The sequence below is a fragment of the Procambarus clarkii genome, chromosome 72 (assembly GCF_040958095.1).
Source record: "Procambarus clarkii isolate CNS0578487 chromosome 72, FALCON_Pclarkii_2.0, whole genome shotgun sequence".
In the NCBI taxonomy this organism is placed as follows: domain Eukaryota; kingdom Metazoa; phylum Arthropoda; class Malacostraca; order Decapoda; family Cambaridae; genus Procambarus; species Procambarus clarkii.
Window position 1 is genome coordinate 19,303,563 of NC_091221.1, and position 16,968 is coordinate 19,320,530.

The window sequence follows — 16,968 nt, forward strand, 5'->3', positions numbered from 1 at the left end:
TTCCACACTTAACGTAAATTAATTCCCCCCTTTTCCAAGTACTTTGGGGATTAAGCTCCAAGGGGTTAATGATTGATTAATTGGCCCAAACCCCGATTAATTAATTTCTTTGTGTCGTTTTGATTGGTTTGGTGGTGGCAGGCAGAAGATCCTTGAGTTTGCTAGAAAGCCTGGAGTCGACATCACGTGTCTGTAGAATCTTAGACGATCGAACGTCTAAGACCACATGGCGTGGGACTCAGCTGAGAGTTAGCTCTGGTGGGTCTTGGAATTAAGTTTAAGTAAGTTAATTACGAGCGGGGTAAAGGACAAGAGAGAGCCGAAACTCCATCCCGTGTTACAAGCTCTACACTTGGAGTTCAGCATATAGTCTTTTTCTGATACCAAGCTCCACCACTAACATCTCCCACAAAAACCTGTAATTCCATTATAAGTCCATAATGACATGTTTTCCCAATATAATATAAATTCACACATTTACACCAACATTAATTCCTCCCTCCGATATCCCTTCTACACACTGGCTCAGCAATGACGGGAACTCCCCCATTTTCAGATGAGTCCACGCCGAAATTCTCTTCCTACAGGCCGCCCGGGGTTCCGTCCTCTCAGTTGCTCACTGACCTCAAGAGTGTGTTGATGTGCACCAGCATGTACACTCATTTCTAACTCCCTATATCCTCTCATTTTCCTTATAAAATATTTAACCTATGTACATAAATGTTTGCTACGATTGTTGGGCACCATGAACAAACACTGGTAAACAATCTATCAAGTAATAAATGAGCTTATCCCAAAATTCTAGGACCTGACGACCTTGCCTCTGATGCTCCAACATGACGTTACTCCTGGTCGTCAAACAAAATATTTTAGAACTGTCTTTCACAGCTTTTTTTAGTCCTGACTTGAGCACCCAAAGTCACCTGGCAGGCTTCACTAAGAAACACCTGCTTGCTCTCCTCCATTCGAGGATATAACACATTAGAGTACACACAGGCGTGACCATCTTCTACGCTTCAGGTTGCTTCAAATATCTTCATAATAACTGAAAAATGACATACTTCGTGTCCTCGGCAGCTTCCTCACCAGTTGTACACTGTAGTCTTTACTCAAACACTTTATACAGAGCCGTATTCTTCTATCTTCCCAGAAGACAGTGACGTTCGTTCATTCCTGTCGCCTGGCAACTCAAGTGACATGCTATGACGTCCACCTGCATCACATCACATGAAGTCAGGCAGAACGCAGTCTCCGTGGTGTAGTGGTAAGACACTCGCCTGGCATTCCGCGAGCGCTTTGTCATGGGTTCGTATCCTGGCCAGGGAGGATTTACTGGGCGCAAATCCTTAACTGTAGCCTCTGTTTAACGCAACAGTAAAATGTGTACTTGGTTGTAACAACGATTCTTCACGGCAGGGGATCGTATTCCAGGGACCTGCCAGAAACGCTACGCATACTAGTGGCTGTACAAGAATGTAACAACTCTTGTATATATCTCAAAAAAAAAAAGTCCAGTACTTCCTCCTGAGTTCGTAATGTAAAATGGAACATAATACTTCGAAGACAAATCAAAGTACCAGATAAGTACCCAAGGGGTGAACTGCCTGAGTGTGTCCTCTCTGTTGGGACAAAAGTAATGTGGATAATTAAGATATAGTAATACCTTAGAAGACTAACCATTACAAGCATGAATTTGCACATATAACACCACATAATCAAAATCAGTCTAATAAACAGATCACAAATTGCTACACCTGTAAAGTAGATATGATCAGTCATTAGTACATAAATCTTAAAATGAATTCTGAAAAAAAGTATAAAAGCCAAGTATAACAACTAAACACAACATTAAGCAAGGGTTACAAGGAACAGCTCCTGAGACCAGCTCCTTGGACAGGCCCTCATTCTATGGGACGTGTTAGTGTACTGCAGCAAATACTGAGCCAACATGGTGTGGTTCTCTGTCACACAAATATCAAAATATGCTACTTTGGCCCTTGCAGTGTGTAAGTTGCAGGTAGAAACAAAACAAAACCGAATAAATAATTACAATTTACTTAAATATTAATGAACAAAAATAATACCTGAGAACACTTTGAGATCATTCCTTTCAAAAGCAAACAATATAAATGAAATCTTGAACAAGAATAAAATGTGCAAAAAATACAAGGAATATAATTGATGAGTAAATACTGGTGTGCTGAGAACATCCACAATCCTACCACAGCATCTGGCACAGGATGTAGGCTGGAAGCAGACGACGTTGTAGGAGACTAGTGATGACCAAAAAGAACAAAGAGAGAGACTGCCTCTCAAGGATTGATTGATTGATAAAGATTAAGCCACCCAAGAGGTAGCACAGGCATGAATAGCTCGTAAGTGGTACAATTTTCTTTTTGTTCAGTAATTCTTTTCAATATTCTGAGGTTGCATTTAATCGTCAAGCTGTTATCGCGGGGGAGGATACTGTTTGACAGTCTTTATGAGGGTGTCCAGCTGCTGGACACCTTTTTTGACCAGGAGAGTGGCTGTGTTGATGGCTTCAGGGTGGCCACTGCATGATTCAGGAACTCTTAAAGCTCTTCTAAGGTCGTTGGTTGCTTCACATTTCAGAAGATAGTGAAGTAATGGCTTTTCTGTGACAGTTTGGCAGAAGATGCACTCTCTCTGTTGGGGTTCACCAATCTCCCAGTTGCATCTGTAACCTAGACGTAGTCTATATAGCCTAACTGCTATTTCCCTGGGGATTCTTTTTGGGATATTTAACCTTTCTAATTTGGTTGCCGGAAGATACCATGTTGCAGAGGGCGAACCTTCAGCTATTCTCTGGTGTAGATAGGCTTTGTTGAGGTGTGAGTTTTTTGGTGATGATGTTTTTTATGTTCTCTAGGCTGGGTTGAATTATTTTATGTATCACTGGATGATGAGTTGCCAATTTAGCAATTTCATCAGCTTTCTCATTTTATGAGATTCCAACATGGGATGGGATCCAGTGTAAGGTTATGTAGAGTCCTTTGCCTTTAGCGACTGCTCCAAGATACAAAATGGTGGAAATTATTTCCACGTTATCTTTCCACTGTTTTTGTCCTAGTATTTAAAGTGCAGCTTTTGAGTCTGTGTGTATGATTGCATTTTGAGTGTTTTGTGCAATCACATATGCGAATGCCTGTTGTATGGCAAACAGCTCAGTTTGGGTTGATGATACTAGTCCTCCCAGTCTCCAATATGCCTGTACGCTGGTCGTGCAAAGAGCAGCGCCAGCACTCTCATATTCTGTGTCAACCGATCCGTCTGTGAAGATGTGGGTGGCTCCTGCTACTACAATGTTATACAATTGCTCTTCTATTATGCGCCTTAGAATTGTCGGATCATAGGCAGCCTTTTTCATTGGGAGACTTTCTATTACTATTTTGAAAGTAGGCTCTTCCCACGGCGCGGAAAAAGTGTAATTTGGGTGTGGTTGATCACCCTCTCTCAAGAATCATGCTTTTTAAATGTAGTCTGTTTACGACTTTTCCTGCTCTTGCAGCCCAAGAGTTTCCATTGTTTTGGCCAAGTCCAACCACCAAGGCCTGCCGTACTGGGATTGGATCAGGAGAAATAATTATCTTACTGATAATTGTAACTGTTCTTTGTGATATTCTTTCTTGAACTGAGGGCAAACCCGTTTCCAGTCTAAGAGTTTCAAGCCTGGTCCACATGGGGGCTCCCAGTGCGGCTCTCATAGCATTGTTTTGGGTAACTTCAAGCTTTTTCCACTGTTGGTGTGATAGATTTGTGATTGCAGGTGCGGTATAGTCGATCACTGATCTGACTGCCTGTACATAGTATGTGCGAAGGACTTGCAGACTGGCTCTTCCAGCGAGGGAGTTTAGCGATCTGAGGATTGCCGTCCGGGCCGCAGTTCACTCTCTCAAGTAAGTGACCTCAGCATTAAAATTCATATGTGTGTCCAGGATTATTCCTAGATACTGATAGGTGTCCACCCATTCAACTGGTTGACCCTGTACTGTGAGTTGGATGTTGGGCTTCGCTATTTTTATGGGCATGGCTTTTGACTTTGAGGGGTTGAGTTTGATACCAATCTGCTTTGCATCTTTACTGATGCAGTCTAAGCATTTGGGTGCAAGGCACACCACATCCCTTCCTTTTATGATGATGACAAAGTCGTCCGCGTAGTTAGTTTAGCAGCCTGCAGTGATGTGAAAGTTTCAACCTCATTATTCTTTCCATTAAACAGTTGAAGAGAAGAGGGCTGAGAATACCTCCTTGCGGTGTACCATTTTCATGTCTTTTGTATTCAGAAACTGTGCCATGAAGTTTTACTCTTGCTTCTCTGTTTATGAGACCAGGAGAGCAGGTTGCCTCTGACCTCTTTGTCGATGAGGCAGCAGAGAATAGCTGGGGCGCTAGCCGGTTCAAAGGCTTTTTCGAGGTCCAGAAATATCAGCATTCGTGGTCTGTCATTCAAGTGAGCTAACAGAGTTGTAATACATTCCACTGTGCCAACATGTGTAATACATTCCATAGGCATACATATCATGGTGTAGTTTAGGCATTTTCCACTCCAATCCGTTGAGTGCCATTCTGTCAGCCGTCTTGGCTGCACAGCTTTGGAGAGAGATGGGCCTGGGATTAGCTGGATGTTTGGGTTTTGGGATCGGCACTATGTCTGCTCTATTCCAAGCTGAAGATCTAGTTTGAGAAGTCCAGGCTAAATTAATTAACCTTAGGTATGCAGCGTCTCCTTCTGGGCCGAGGTTTCTAATTTGGGTTATTTTCTAATATAGGTTATTTTGTCGTCTCCAGGGGATGCATCCTTGGAGTTTTTCTTTGCCCGATTGAGCTCATCCAGTGTGAAGGGAGCATTAGTGTCAGAGACTTCTTCACATGCTGTAAGGATTCTGTGCCACCTTTCTTCCTCTAGTCCGGTCTGTACTGCTAATACATCTGGTGGAAGTTGATTGCTGGCTGCTCTCTCTGCAAACCTGGTTGCCAGTACTTCGGCTTCCTGTTGAGGATCCTTGGGGTGTGGAGCTTTAGGTGTTTTATTCCCTTTGGCCCGGTGAATTTGCTGCCACATCTCTCCAAGAGAGGTGTGTTCATTCAGGTGTGAACACCATTCCAGCCACTTTTGTTCTTTTATTAGTCTGGTCTCTCGATGCACATGTTCCTTGTCCTCAGACTGTAAGGTCTTTTTGCGGTCACTTGGCTGTTTTTTGTATAGCTTTCTTGTTCTGTTGAGCCTATGGTTGAGTTCTTTGACACGTTCGCAATAGTACCAATGATCTTTATGGTGTCCGGTGGACTGTTTTTTCAGTGGGATTGAGTGGTTGGCTGTACTTTGAATCGCTTTGACAAATTCTTGTTCTGCCTGATTAATGTCTTTGGGAAGATCATAGTTTTTATGCCACTCTGAAAGGAGGTTTTGAAATCAGTCCCAGTTTGCTAAAGCAAAGTTCCGGGCTTCAGATGGAGGTGCAGATGGGGTGGGTAGATCTAACTTAAGATCAATTTGGACCCCATAGTGGTCGCTTGTGAGTGTGGGCTCAACTGACCATGTTGCTGCATCTCTTAGGGAGGCTGAAACGAAGGTAAGGTCTAATCTGCCTCCTTGGATGTGGGTGGGTTCATTCTAGTTTAGGATTTGGTTTTCTGGAAGCTGGTCTAGTAGATGTGCAATGTGAATGCCAGCCTCATTTGTTGTGTAAGAGCCCAGTGCCAATCGATGATGGGCATTAAAATCTCCACAAATGATTGTGTTTGATGTTGTCGCGTGTCCAAATGACATAGAGAGATCCATTTCGGCATGTGGAGACCTATACACATTAAACTCTTCAAGTTTGTCGTGTCTTAGCTTAATGGTTACTCCCATTACCTCTGTCCCTGCTCCACAATTGGGTGGGCTGGTTATGGACTTGGAGATCAGGTCACATTTTACATAGATTGCACATCCCCTGGATTGCCCATTAATCCATGGAAGGAAGAAGCCTATATAGCTTGAGATTTTAGGCTCTGATCCGGCTCGAAGCAAGCTCTCCTGTAGTATCAGGATGTCTATGCCTTTGGTTGCTGCTATGCATTGCAAGTGTTGCAATTTTGTGCGCAGTCCTTGCACATTCTATTGCAGGATCTTTAGATCCTGCAATTGTTCTTGGGATTCTTGGATTCCAAGTTTTTGGGTTCTTGGAATTTGCTGATAATTCCGTGGTATTCATGGAGTCTGATGAACACGCCATGGAAGTTGCAATTGGTGTATAGGTTCTTAGTGGACCTGAAATTGACTCATCAATGTCGCTTTCTGACGAGCTGGACTCTATCTGTTTTTTTAGGGGGGGTGTCTCCTGCCCTGCTGTCTTGAAGGTGAGGATATTATATTTTCGAACTTCTTGAGCTTGTGCTCAATTGTCTTCCGAGTCTCTGTGGTTTTCTTGATACCGTGTAATGACAGCAGACTTTCAACCAATTCGGTGACCAAAGTTTTGAGCATTGGCCAGAGAGCGTCCAGTTCTGTGGGAGCATTATTTAATGCTGTGCAGGTTTGGGGCCTGGTTACTTTTTGACCCTTCTCAGTGGTAACTTTGACACTGGAATTGTTACTCTTATTGGCCCCAGTGTGCTTACTGGAAGCAATGGGAGGACGACTGCTTTGAACATGTTTCTTATGTCCCCCATCTTTCTTTTTTTCCTGTACGGAGGCCTTCACACCCTTCACCATGGCCGATGGTGAAGGGCCATGTGCCCCCCTCTACCTGAATGGGTAGACTCCACGCAGTTTTAGTGGGTAGGGGAGCTGGTATTAGTTTTGGTGGGGCTTCGGCTCTGCTGTAGGCGTGGTGGGGTTCGTGTGAAGCCTTTTGAGCCTTTCAAGTTCCAGGCGTGATGTGCCTTGGAGAAATTTGGGCACTTTGCCTGGACAGGGTGGTTTGCCTTGTGTTTATCAATGCATATTTTTGTATCATGGGGCTGGCTTCAGACTGCACCTCACTGGGCGTTGGCAGCCATCTTTGTGATGCCCAAATCTCTGACATCTAAAACATCTTAGGGGCTCTGGGGTGTAAGGCCTGTGTTGGAACACGCCCCAGATTCCAAGTTCAAGTTTCTTCGGGATCCGTCCTCTTACTGTGAGAAGGACCTGTCGGGTTTCCTGTTTTGTGGTATTTACCTGGCATCTCTCTGCTGACACCACATAGTTCAGCTTTTCGAGATGGTCAAGGGCCATATGCAAGGGATAGCGGAGGACAATGATTTTTCGTAATTTATCCTCTGGTTTGAGTTCCTCACATTTTGTGTTATTTTTCAGAATCGTTGCAGCCGACTCGTCTTTGGGCCTCAGAATATATTCTCCTCTGAGATATGGTTTTGCTCTGATCTGGAGCTGGGGGTACTCTTTTTCCAGGTTCACTACAGTGGCATAGGAGGACTTACCTTCGGTATGCTGCACCTTGAAGATTGGCAGTGCAGATTTAGTCTGAGGAGCTGGAAGGGCTGGAGAAGCTGAAGTGATTGTCGGACGATGGGTCGTCATGGAGTGGCTTGTCCTGTTTGCCTTAGTCACAGAATTCCACTCGCCGTCACTTTCAGAACTTGTATCGAGTATAGATTTTCTTTTCCTACACGGAGCAGCTTTTCTGGATCTATTACAATTCAATTGGTATTCCATGATTTAATTCAAATGCTCACTGTGGAGTGGTCTGGTGAGTGAAGGTGATGTTCTGTGCTACTGAAGACAAAGTCAGCGTGGAGTTGGCTCACTGGGTGAACTGACGCCTCTCAAGGTTGGCAGTACCCTTTATATAGCCCGGCGGTAATGACGTCACTGCCGGTGTCAACGGAGTTGGTAAAAAGCGCTGGTAGCAAACTGCAAGTTTGCAGCTGGCAGCGTCTTTATGTAGAAGCTTTACTACTGATAATTGAATGTAGCTAACTGCTTGCTTGTGATGGCACCTCTGCCTGCCTGGGAGCTGTACCAGGCACTTGGTAGTACGAGGTGGTGGAGCATGTGGCAGGTCTGAGGAGACATCGTGGCCGTCATAGAGGTGTACTTGCAGTATGATGACAGAGAAGGTGAGGTGAAAGGGCAGTTCCACTGCCTCAAATGACAGAAAGTTTTAGATTTATGATTCTGACACGAATTTTCTCTATATTCCTTATGTTTTCTTCACTGAAACAAGAGGATTAAAAATTAACTCTCCAAAGCAAAATTTTACTTATTGTTTGGGTCTGACACATAGTGATGCGTTTCATAAGGTCTCGCCTAACCTTATCAAAGACGAATTCTTCTGCGTAGCACCTGATTATATCCTCTAATAGTAAGGTGGTATATGACATGGATGAATGACATACATAGGGAATTAATGGGATCCAATATAATGGGGACCTCTATAATGGGGTATTAATGGAGTAGTAAATTAAGAGTGTGACATGTTGGCAGTTTATGTTCTTCTGGTTGCTTCCGTTCCTGTTGCAGGTCATTCGGTAGTGCTTCTGCATTGGCCTGGGATCTGGAAGTGAGTAGAGTGTAACTGTGTTAGCTGGTTATTAATTGCTGGTCTAGATTTTTGTATATGCAGCGCATCACTAATATGTCAACTTCTATTGTCATTGTATCTATCAATTATTTCGGTGTTGCTCATCAAAATGTCCCTGGTGATCGACTAGTTTTGTGTGGTGATTATATGTTCCTTGATGGAGCCCTGTTGTTTGTGCATTGTTAATCGCCTGCATCTGCTTCTGCATCTGCAATTATCAGTAAGATAATTATTTCTTCTGATCCAATCCCAGTACGGCAGGCCTTGGTGGTTGGTCTAGGCCAAAACAATGGAAACTCTTGGGTTGCAAGAGCAGGAAAAGTCCTAAACAGACTACATTTAAAAAAACGTGATTCTTGATAGAGAGGGTGATCATCCACACCCAAATTACACTCCTTCCACGCCTTGGGAAGAGCCTACTTTCAAAATAGTAATAGAAAGTCTCCCAATGAAAAAGGCTGCCTATGATCCAACAATCCCAAGGAGCATAATATAAGAGCAAATGTATAGCATAGCAGTAGCAGGAGCCACCCACATCTTCACAGACGGATCGGTGGACACAGAATATGAGAGTGCTCGCGCTGCTCTTTGCACGGCCAGCGTACAGGCATATTGGAGACTGGGAGGACTAGTATCATCAACCCAAACTGAGCTGTTTGCCATACAACAGGCATTCGCATATGTGATTGCACAAAACACTCAAAATGCAATCATACACACAGACTCAAAAGCTGCACTTCAAATACTAGGACAAAAACAGTGGAAAGATAATGTGGAAATAATTACCACCATTTTGTATCTTGGAGCAGTCGCTAAAGGCAAAGGACTCAACATAACTTTAAACTGGATCCCATCCCATATTGGAATCCCATTAAATGAAAAAGCTGATGAAATTGCTAAATTGGCAACTCGTCATCCAGTGATACATAAAACAATTCAACCTAGCCTAGAGAACATAAAAAACATCATCACCAAAAAACTCTCACATCTCAACAAAGCCGACCTACACCAGAGAATAGCTGAAGGTTCGCCATCTGCAACATGGTATCTTCAGGCAACCAAATTAGAAAGGTTAAATATCCCAAAAGGAATCCACAGGGAAATAGCAGTTAGGTTATATAGACTACGTCTAGGTTACAGATGCAACTGGGAGATTGGTGAACCCCAACAGAGAGAGTGCATCTTCTGCCAAACTGTCACAGAAAAGCCATTACTTCACTATCTTCTGGAATGTGAAGCAACCAATGACCTTAGAAGAGCTTTAAGAGTTCCTGAATCATGCAGTGGCCACCCTGAAGCCATCAACACAGCCACTCTCCTGGTCAACAAAGGTGTCCAGCAGCTGGACACCCTCATAAAGACTGTGAAGCAGTATCCTCCCCCGCGATAACAGCTTGATGGTTAAATGCAACCTCAGAATACTGGGAAAAAAAAATTGTACCACTTACGGGCTATTCATGCCCGTGCCACCTCTTGGGTGGCTTAATCTTTATCAATCAATCAATCAATCCTCCTCATCACAATCGACTTGGGAATGGTCCAGGACGGACCGAAACGTCGTCGTCCCTTCAACTTCTAGTGAGTGGTCTGGTCAACATACTTCAGCCACGTTATTGTGACTCATCGCCTGCAGAACTGGAAGTGTTCTACTGTCTGCCTGTGGAGTGGCAGTGACAGGATTCGCTGTACTCGGGGCTGGCTAATAGAAGAGATGACTGACTAAGGTGCGGAAGAGGAGAGTAACCAGCGAGTTGCACGAAGCTCTTGTCTAGGGCTTGCTACCCTAGTATTTGCACGTGAAGTGGTCCAGCAGCGCGAGGCTGATTGGTATCTGCCAGCACTAGGCTGGACTGTGATTGTGGGCCTTCACGAGGAAGCACTTAGCGAGACTGTAGTTTGGCTGGCCCGTGGCCAGGATAGACTCATTGTTGTTTCCCGGTACCTGCTGAGGACAGTACTACGGTCCCGGTACCTGTTGAGGACAGTACTACGGATGAGGAAGCACTTTAGCATCGCCAGCATCGAAGAGCGCTTAGTGTTCCATGAGACTTTTGTACCTGGTTGATACCTGGTTGATGGGGTTCTGGGAGTTCTTCTACTCCCCAAGCCCGGCCCGAGGCCAGGCTTGACTTGTGAGAGTTTGGTCCACCAGGCTGTTGCTTGGAGCGGCCCACAGGCCCACATACCCACCACAGCCCGGTTGGTCCGGCACTCCTTGGAGGAATAAATCTAGTTTCCTCTTGAAAATGTCCACGGTTGTTCCGGCAATATTTCTTATGCTTGCTGGGAGGGTGTTGAACAACCGCGGACCTCTGATGTTTATACAGTGTTCTCTGATTGTGCCAATGGCACCTCTGCTCTTCACTGGTTCTATTCTACATTTTCTTCCATATCGTTCACTCCAGTACGTTGTTATTTTACTGTGTAGATTTGGTACTTGGCCCTCCAGTATCTTCCAGGTGTATATTATTTGATATCTCTCTCGTCTTCTTTTACATATTAGGTGTACTAATACTTTTGTTAGGAATATTTAAGAGGTGATGGAAAAAGTTATCATATGTAAATATAGCGACATTTTATGAAGTGTAGTATTCAATACAGCCCCCCTTTTGTTTTACTTGCATTGCCGAGCTCACTCCTTGAAAGCCACTACTTACTTAGGGCCGGATACCAGAACTCTAATACCACCTGAAAAGAACCCGGTTGTGACCCATTGTGGCCGTAACATAATTGGCATCCCCAGCGGAATCCGACCTCTTGTTAAGTACGTTTGATAGGGGTGGTGACGTAGTGCAATCCCCTGTGAATAGTTCCCCTGTTTGTTATTTTTAGAACGTCACATGTGCAGTGCTCAGTGTGATTAATTGCGGTATTGGCGAGCGCGGTGCTCGGTTATTATAAGTGCCTAGTGTCATGTGAAGTGGTGCGTTAAGTGCTCGTGCACCACTTAGGTGATAAAATGGCAGAGTGACCATTGAGGATCTGGACGATGTTCAGGAATTTCTGAACAAGGAGTGTCTTGCTAGATTGAAATATCTTGGAAAGCAAGAACTTGTGCTGGTGAGTGCTTATCTAGAGATCAAAATACGTGAGTGATTCCCGTGTCGAAATCTTGTCGAAGGTTCATAAGCACTTAAAGGCCGGGGAGAAGCAGGGAAGCGAGGCACAGAGTACAAAGGAAAGTGAGGTGGCTGCCACTGAAAAGGAAGATAAAGGTAGTGACAGTGAAAGCGATGCGGGTGAACTGAATATAAGTTTTCTAACTATCAAATTGCGTGCTTTAGAAATAAATCGTGAGATAGTTTGGATGAAATTAGAAATAGAACGGGAAATGAAAGAGAAGGAAATGGAAATAAAACGGTTAGAATTAGAGCGAGAAAGAGAAGAAAGGGAGAAGGAAAGACTACACGAGTTAGAAGTGCTACGAATAGGTGGTCAGAGGAAAACAAAGGAAACAAGTAGTTTCGATCATGTAAGAAATATAAAGATGGTCCCAAAATTCAACGAAAAGGAAGTTTCAAAGTTCTTCGCTGCCTTCGAGAAGGTTGCTGCCTCTTTGGATTGGCCAAAGGAGAATTGGGCCATCATGATACAGTCCGTCTTGACTGGGAAGGCCCAAATTGCCTACTCCACGTTGTCCCTTGATGACTCCTGTGATTATGACAAGGTGAAGAAGGTAGTGCTCATGGCTTACCAGTTGGTGCCTGAAGCTTATAGGCAAAAGTTCAGGAACCTGAAGAAGACCTCGGAGCACACGTTCACCGAGTTTGCGAACATCAAGGAACGGCTTTTTCAGGAGTGGTATGCATCTCGAAAGGTGAAGACGAAAGAACAACTCGAGCAGCTCGTTTTGTTGGAGGACTTTAAGGAATGTATGTCTGGAGATCTCAAGACATACCTAGAAGAGCTGCAGGTAGAGACCTTGATTGCGGCAGCCACTATGGCTGAGGAGTACATCCTAACTCATCGATCCTCTACTAGGTATGTCCCGAAGAATTACCCACGTCTGTTTGGCAAATCTCGACCGGAAGAAGAGAGACCCGTCCCACAAAGTGCTTTAAAGACGCCTCCAGGTAGTCCCCAAAGGACTAGTCCTAGCAGTCCAAAACACCGTAGTCCAAGGAGGAACGGAGTGTGTTGGACTTGCGGGCAGAGGGCACATTGCTGCTATGTGCTGAGGCACAAGAAGTAACGGCCCAAATAGGGAAGTAATGCTGATGGGTTGTGTGACACCACCAGTGGAAACCCAGTCTCTAATGACGAGTAGAGAAGGACCCGAATTGTTTGCCCCTCACACTTCAGGCGGGTATGTAACGAGTGATCATACTGGTAGATCAATTGTAGTGCTCAGAGATAGTGGAGCAGCCCAGTCCCTGATCGTGAGAGACTCGTTACCCGAGGGAATGAGTGTTGACGGGAGACAAAAGGTTGTCCTAGTTGGGTTTCCTTTGACGCGGTACGTTGCCCCCTTAGTGCAAGTACAAATAGACTCGTGCTACTTCAGTGGCACATGTGCGTTGGTAATAGTTGATACCCTGTCTATAGCTGGGATAGATGTAGTACTAGCCAACGACTTGGCGACAGGTTGGAACTACAATCATCTCAAGATTGTGGACGAGCCACAGGCCATCAATAGCAGCAATAAGGTCTGAGGTGACAACAAGAAACATTAATCCTCAGGTACAGGCAGACTTGAAATTATATAACTTGTTTAATTCGCCCTCTACCCAACAGATCGAGAGCATTCCAACAGATTCTGCCGACTCTTCTCCCGACGAGAAACATGGGGCTACAGCGACAGGAGCAACTGAGCATGAGGAGAGGCCTCATGTACAAGCACGAACGGTTTACCCAAGAGGCTGGAGCGCCGGCACATAAGTACTTGCGGTATGGCGAGGTACTATATTCACTGAACCGGCCAGAGATTCCCCAGACGTCAGAGGTATGTGCGCAGGTTCTAGTGCCCTCTTTGATCCAAACCAGGCTAATGGATATAGCCGGCTATGGACATCACAGGCTCATGAAAATTATTCCTAACTTAACCAAATGTTTCTTAGCGGTATTTTGTTTTATTCTTGTGTGTATTCTAAGCAAGGACCAGTGGACGAACCGTCAGATGATGGCTCCTATGAACATCATGAAGAGACACCTGGGATTAGAGACTGGCCCTGTGAGTATTGCAGTTGAAGAAGGGACCCAGAAGTTGATTGATGATACTGGGAGTAGGAGAAATGTTTTTATGAGTGTTCCCGACAGGTTGACACCCCACCCCCCCACCCCCGCGTAATTGCTGAGCCTGGATTCAACATTATATGGAACGGTGGTCGACCTGACGGTGGAAGAGCGAACACAATCTTCAATGAACAAGCAGCCCTGTTGGGACTAGGTGTGGGCCTAGTAAGCGGTTATGCTGAAAGTACAGATTTAACGACTATTGCTGTTACTCCGAATCATCAGTCCCCTGTATATCCAGGTTCCCGTCTCCCTGAACGACTGCCAGACAGGTACAAGAAATGCCTTCTGCAACCAGCCACCAGCAGTGCCACGACACAGGGAGGTGTCGATTCACCCCAGATCAAGCCTCTGTGGATCCTTACTCAAGACACGTGAGATAATTGTGCCCCTGACTAGCATCTCAGTGAGGTTGTTGGAAGTCAGGTCATTGCCTAAGATCTTCGAGTTTTCCTTGTGCCAGATTCTCCCATTAAAGCAGGTTTGCTGACAGGACATCCTCGCTGCATCAACCCATTGTTTATGTGTGTCTGTTTGGGTTTGTACTAACGTACTAATTTGGTTTGCTTCCTCCTTTTTTTTTAGAACCCAAACCAAATTCTTTTGGTGGGGAGGTGTTACGAACCCAACTCTACCGTCGGAGCATGGAGCAGAGACATCAACGCCATCTGTGAGTCCGCTCCCGAAACCCCCACTAATTGGACGACGCCATCTATTTATTGATTCATTCGGCATTTTTTATTAAGGCAGAAGGCCTAAAATAAGAGAGTAAAGATGGAGGAACGTTCTGGAGGGCGGAGCGACGTTCGTCTCCTCCAAGCGCTGACAGGTGACTGAGGGATCCCAGCTACGCCTCGAGGGCTGCCTGGCCGGGCGGAGGATGAACCAGCCCAAACGGGGGCGTCCACATTCACAGCATGTAGAGAGCAAAGGGATGTTAGGTGTAAACATATTGTGTGGTTTATTTCGTTTATGTGTTTATTGGGAAACATTTTTATTAGCGTGTCAATGGGTTGCAGGTTTGTCTGGGGAAGGAGTAGTTGAGAACTTGGAAGCCAGCAGAGAGGGAGTATTCGACGAGACTCCAAGGTTGTGGAAGGTACTAAGCTCTGTGGGAGAGCAGCCATACAGTGAGGAAGAGAACCTCAAGCTGTGAGAAGAGAAGTAGTGGAATGAAGTTTGACACGCTTCTGTGATACCAGTGGTAATTACCTAAGTGTAGTTACAGGATGAGAGCTACACTCGTGGTGTCCCATCTTTCCAGCACTCTTTGTCATATAACGCTTTGAAACTACTAACGGTCTTGGCCTCCACCACCTTCTCACCTAACTTGTTCCAACCGTCTACCACTCTGTTTGCAAAAATGAATTTTCTTATTTTTCTTCGGCATCTGTGTTTAGCTAGTTTAAATCTATGACCTCTTGTTCTTAAAGTTCCAGGTCTCAGGAAATCTTCCCTATCGATTTTATCAATTCCTGTTACTATTTTGTTCCTCTTACCTCTTTTTCTTCTGTCTTCTAGTTTTGGCATATTTAATGCCTCTAACCTCTCCTCGTAACTCTTGCCCTTCAGTTCTGGGAACCACTTAGTAGCATGTCTTTGCACCTTTTCCAGTTTGTTGATGTGTTTTTTAAGATATGGACACCACACAACCGCTGCATATTCTAGGTTTGGCCTAACAAAAGTTGTGAACAATTTCTTTAGTATATCGCCATCCATGTATTTAAAAGCAATTCTGAAGTTAGAAAGCGTGGCATAGGCTCCTCGCACAATATTCTTTATGTGGTCCTCAGGTGATAGTTTTCTATCTAGAACCACCCCTAGATCTCTTTCTTTATCAGAATTCTTTAAAGACTTCTCACATTATATATAGGTTGTGTGGGATCTATGTTCTCCTATTCCACATTCCATAACATGGCATTTATTATCATTAAATTCCATTTACCAAGTAGTGCTCCATATACTTATTGTGTCCAGGTCATCTTGAAGGGCATGACAATCATCTAAGTTTCTTATCCTTCCTATTATCTTAGCATCACCAGCAAACATGTTCATATAATTCTGTATACCAACTGGTAGATCATTTATGTAGACAATAAACATCACTGGTGCAAGAACTGAACACTGTGGTACTCCACTTGTGACATTTCTCCAGTCCGATTGCCTCTGATTACTGCCCTCATTTTTCTATCAGTCAGAAAATTTTTCATCCATGTTAGAAGCTTACCTGTCACCCCTCCAATATTTTCCAGTTTCCAGAACATCCTCTTATGTGGAACTCTGTCAAAAATCTTTTTTTAGGTCCAGATATATGGAGTCAACTCAACCATCTCTTTCCTGTAATATCTCTGTTGCTCGATCATAGAAACTGAGTAAATTCGATACACAGGATCTTCCAGATCGAAAACAATACTGTCTGTCTGATATTATATAATTTCTCTCCAGGTGTTCTACCCATTTAGTTTTAATTAATTTTTCCAATATTTTGACTATTACACTTGTCAATGATACAGGTCTATAATTAAGGGGGTCTTCCCTGCTTCCACTTTTGTAGGTTGGAACTATGTTAGCCTTTTTCCACACACCAGCTACAACTGCTGTAAACAGGGATGCCTGAAAAATCAGTTGAAGTGGAATGCTGAGCTCAGGTGCACATTCTCTCAGAACCCATGATGAAACTCCATCTGGACCAACTGCTTTGTTCTTATTTAGTTCCTTGAGCATTTTTTCCACTTCGTCTCTAGACACCTCTATGTGCTCTATGTTGTTCTCTGGAATTCTTATTGTGTCTGGTTCCCTGAAGATTTCATTTTGTACAAACACACTTTGGAACTTTTCGTTTAATGTTTCACACATTTCTTTTTCATTTTCCGTTAATCTATTTCCCGTTTTCAACCTCTGAATATTATCCTTTACCTGCAATTTGTTGTTTGTAAATTTATTGAATAGACCTGGTTCTGTTTTACATTTGTCTGCAATCCCTTTTTCAAAATTTCTTTCTGCCTCTCTCCTCACTGTCGTGTAGTTGTTTCTCGAATCTTTGTATCGCTGGTATGTTTGGGGGTTCGGCCTCTTCCTGTATTGATTCCATTTTTGTGTCTTTTGGTCTCTGGCCCTCTCGGAATTTCTGTTGAACCAATCCTGTTTCCTAGTTCTGCATCTCTGTTTTGGTATAAATTTTGTTGTCCCTTTATCATATATTTCA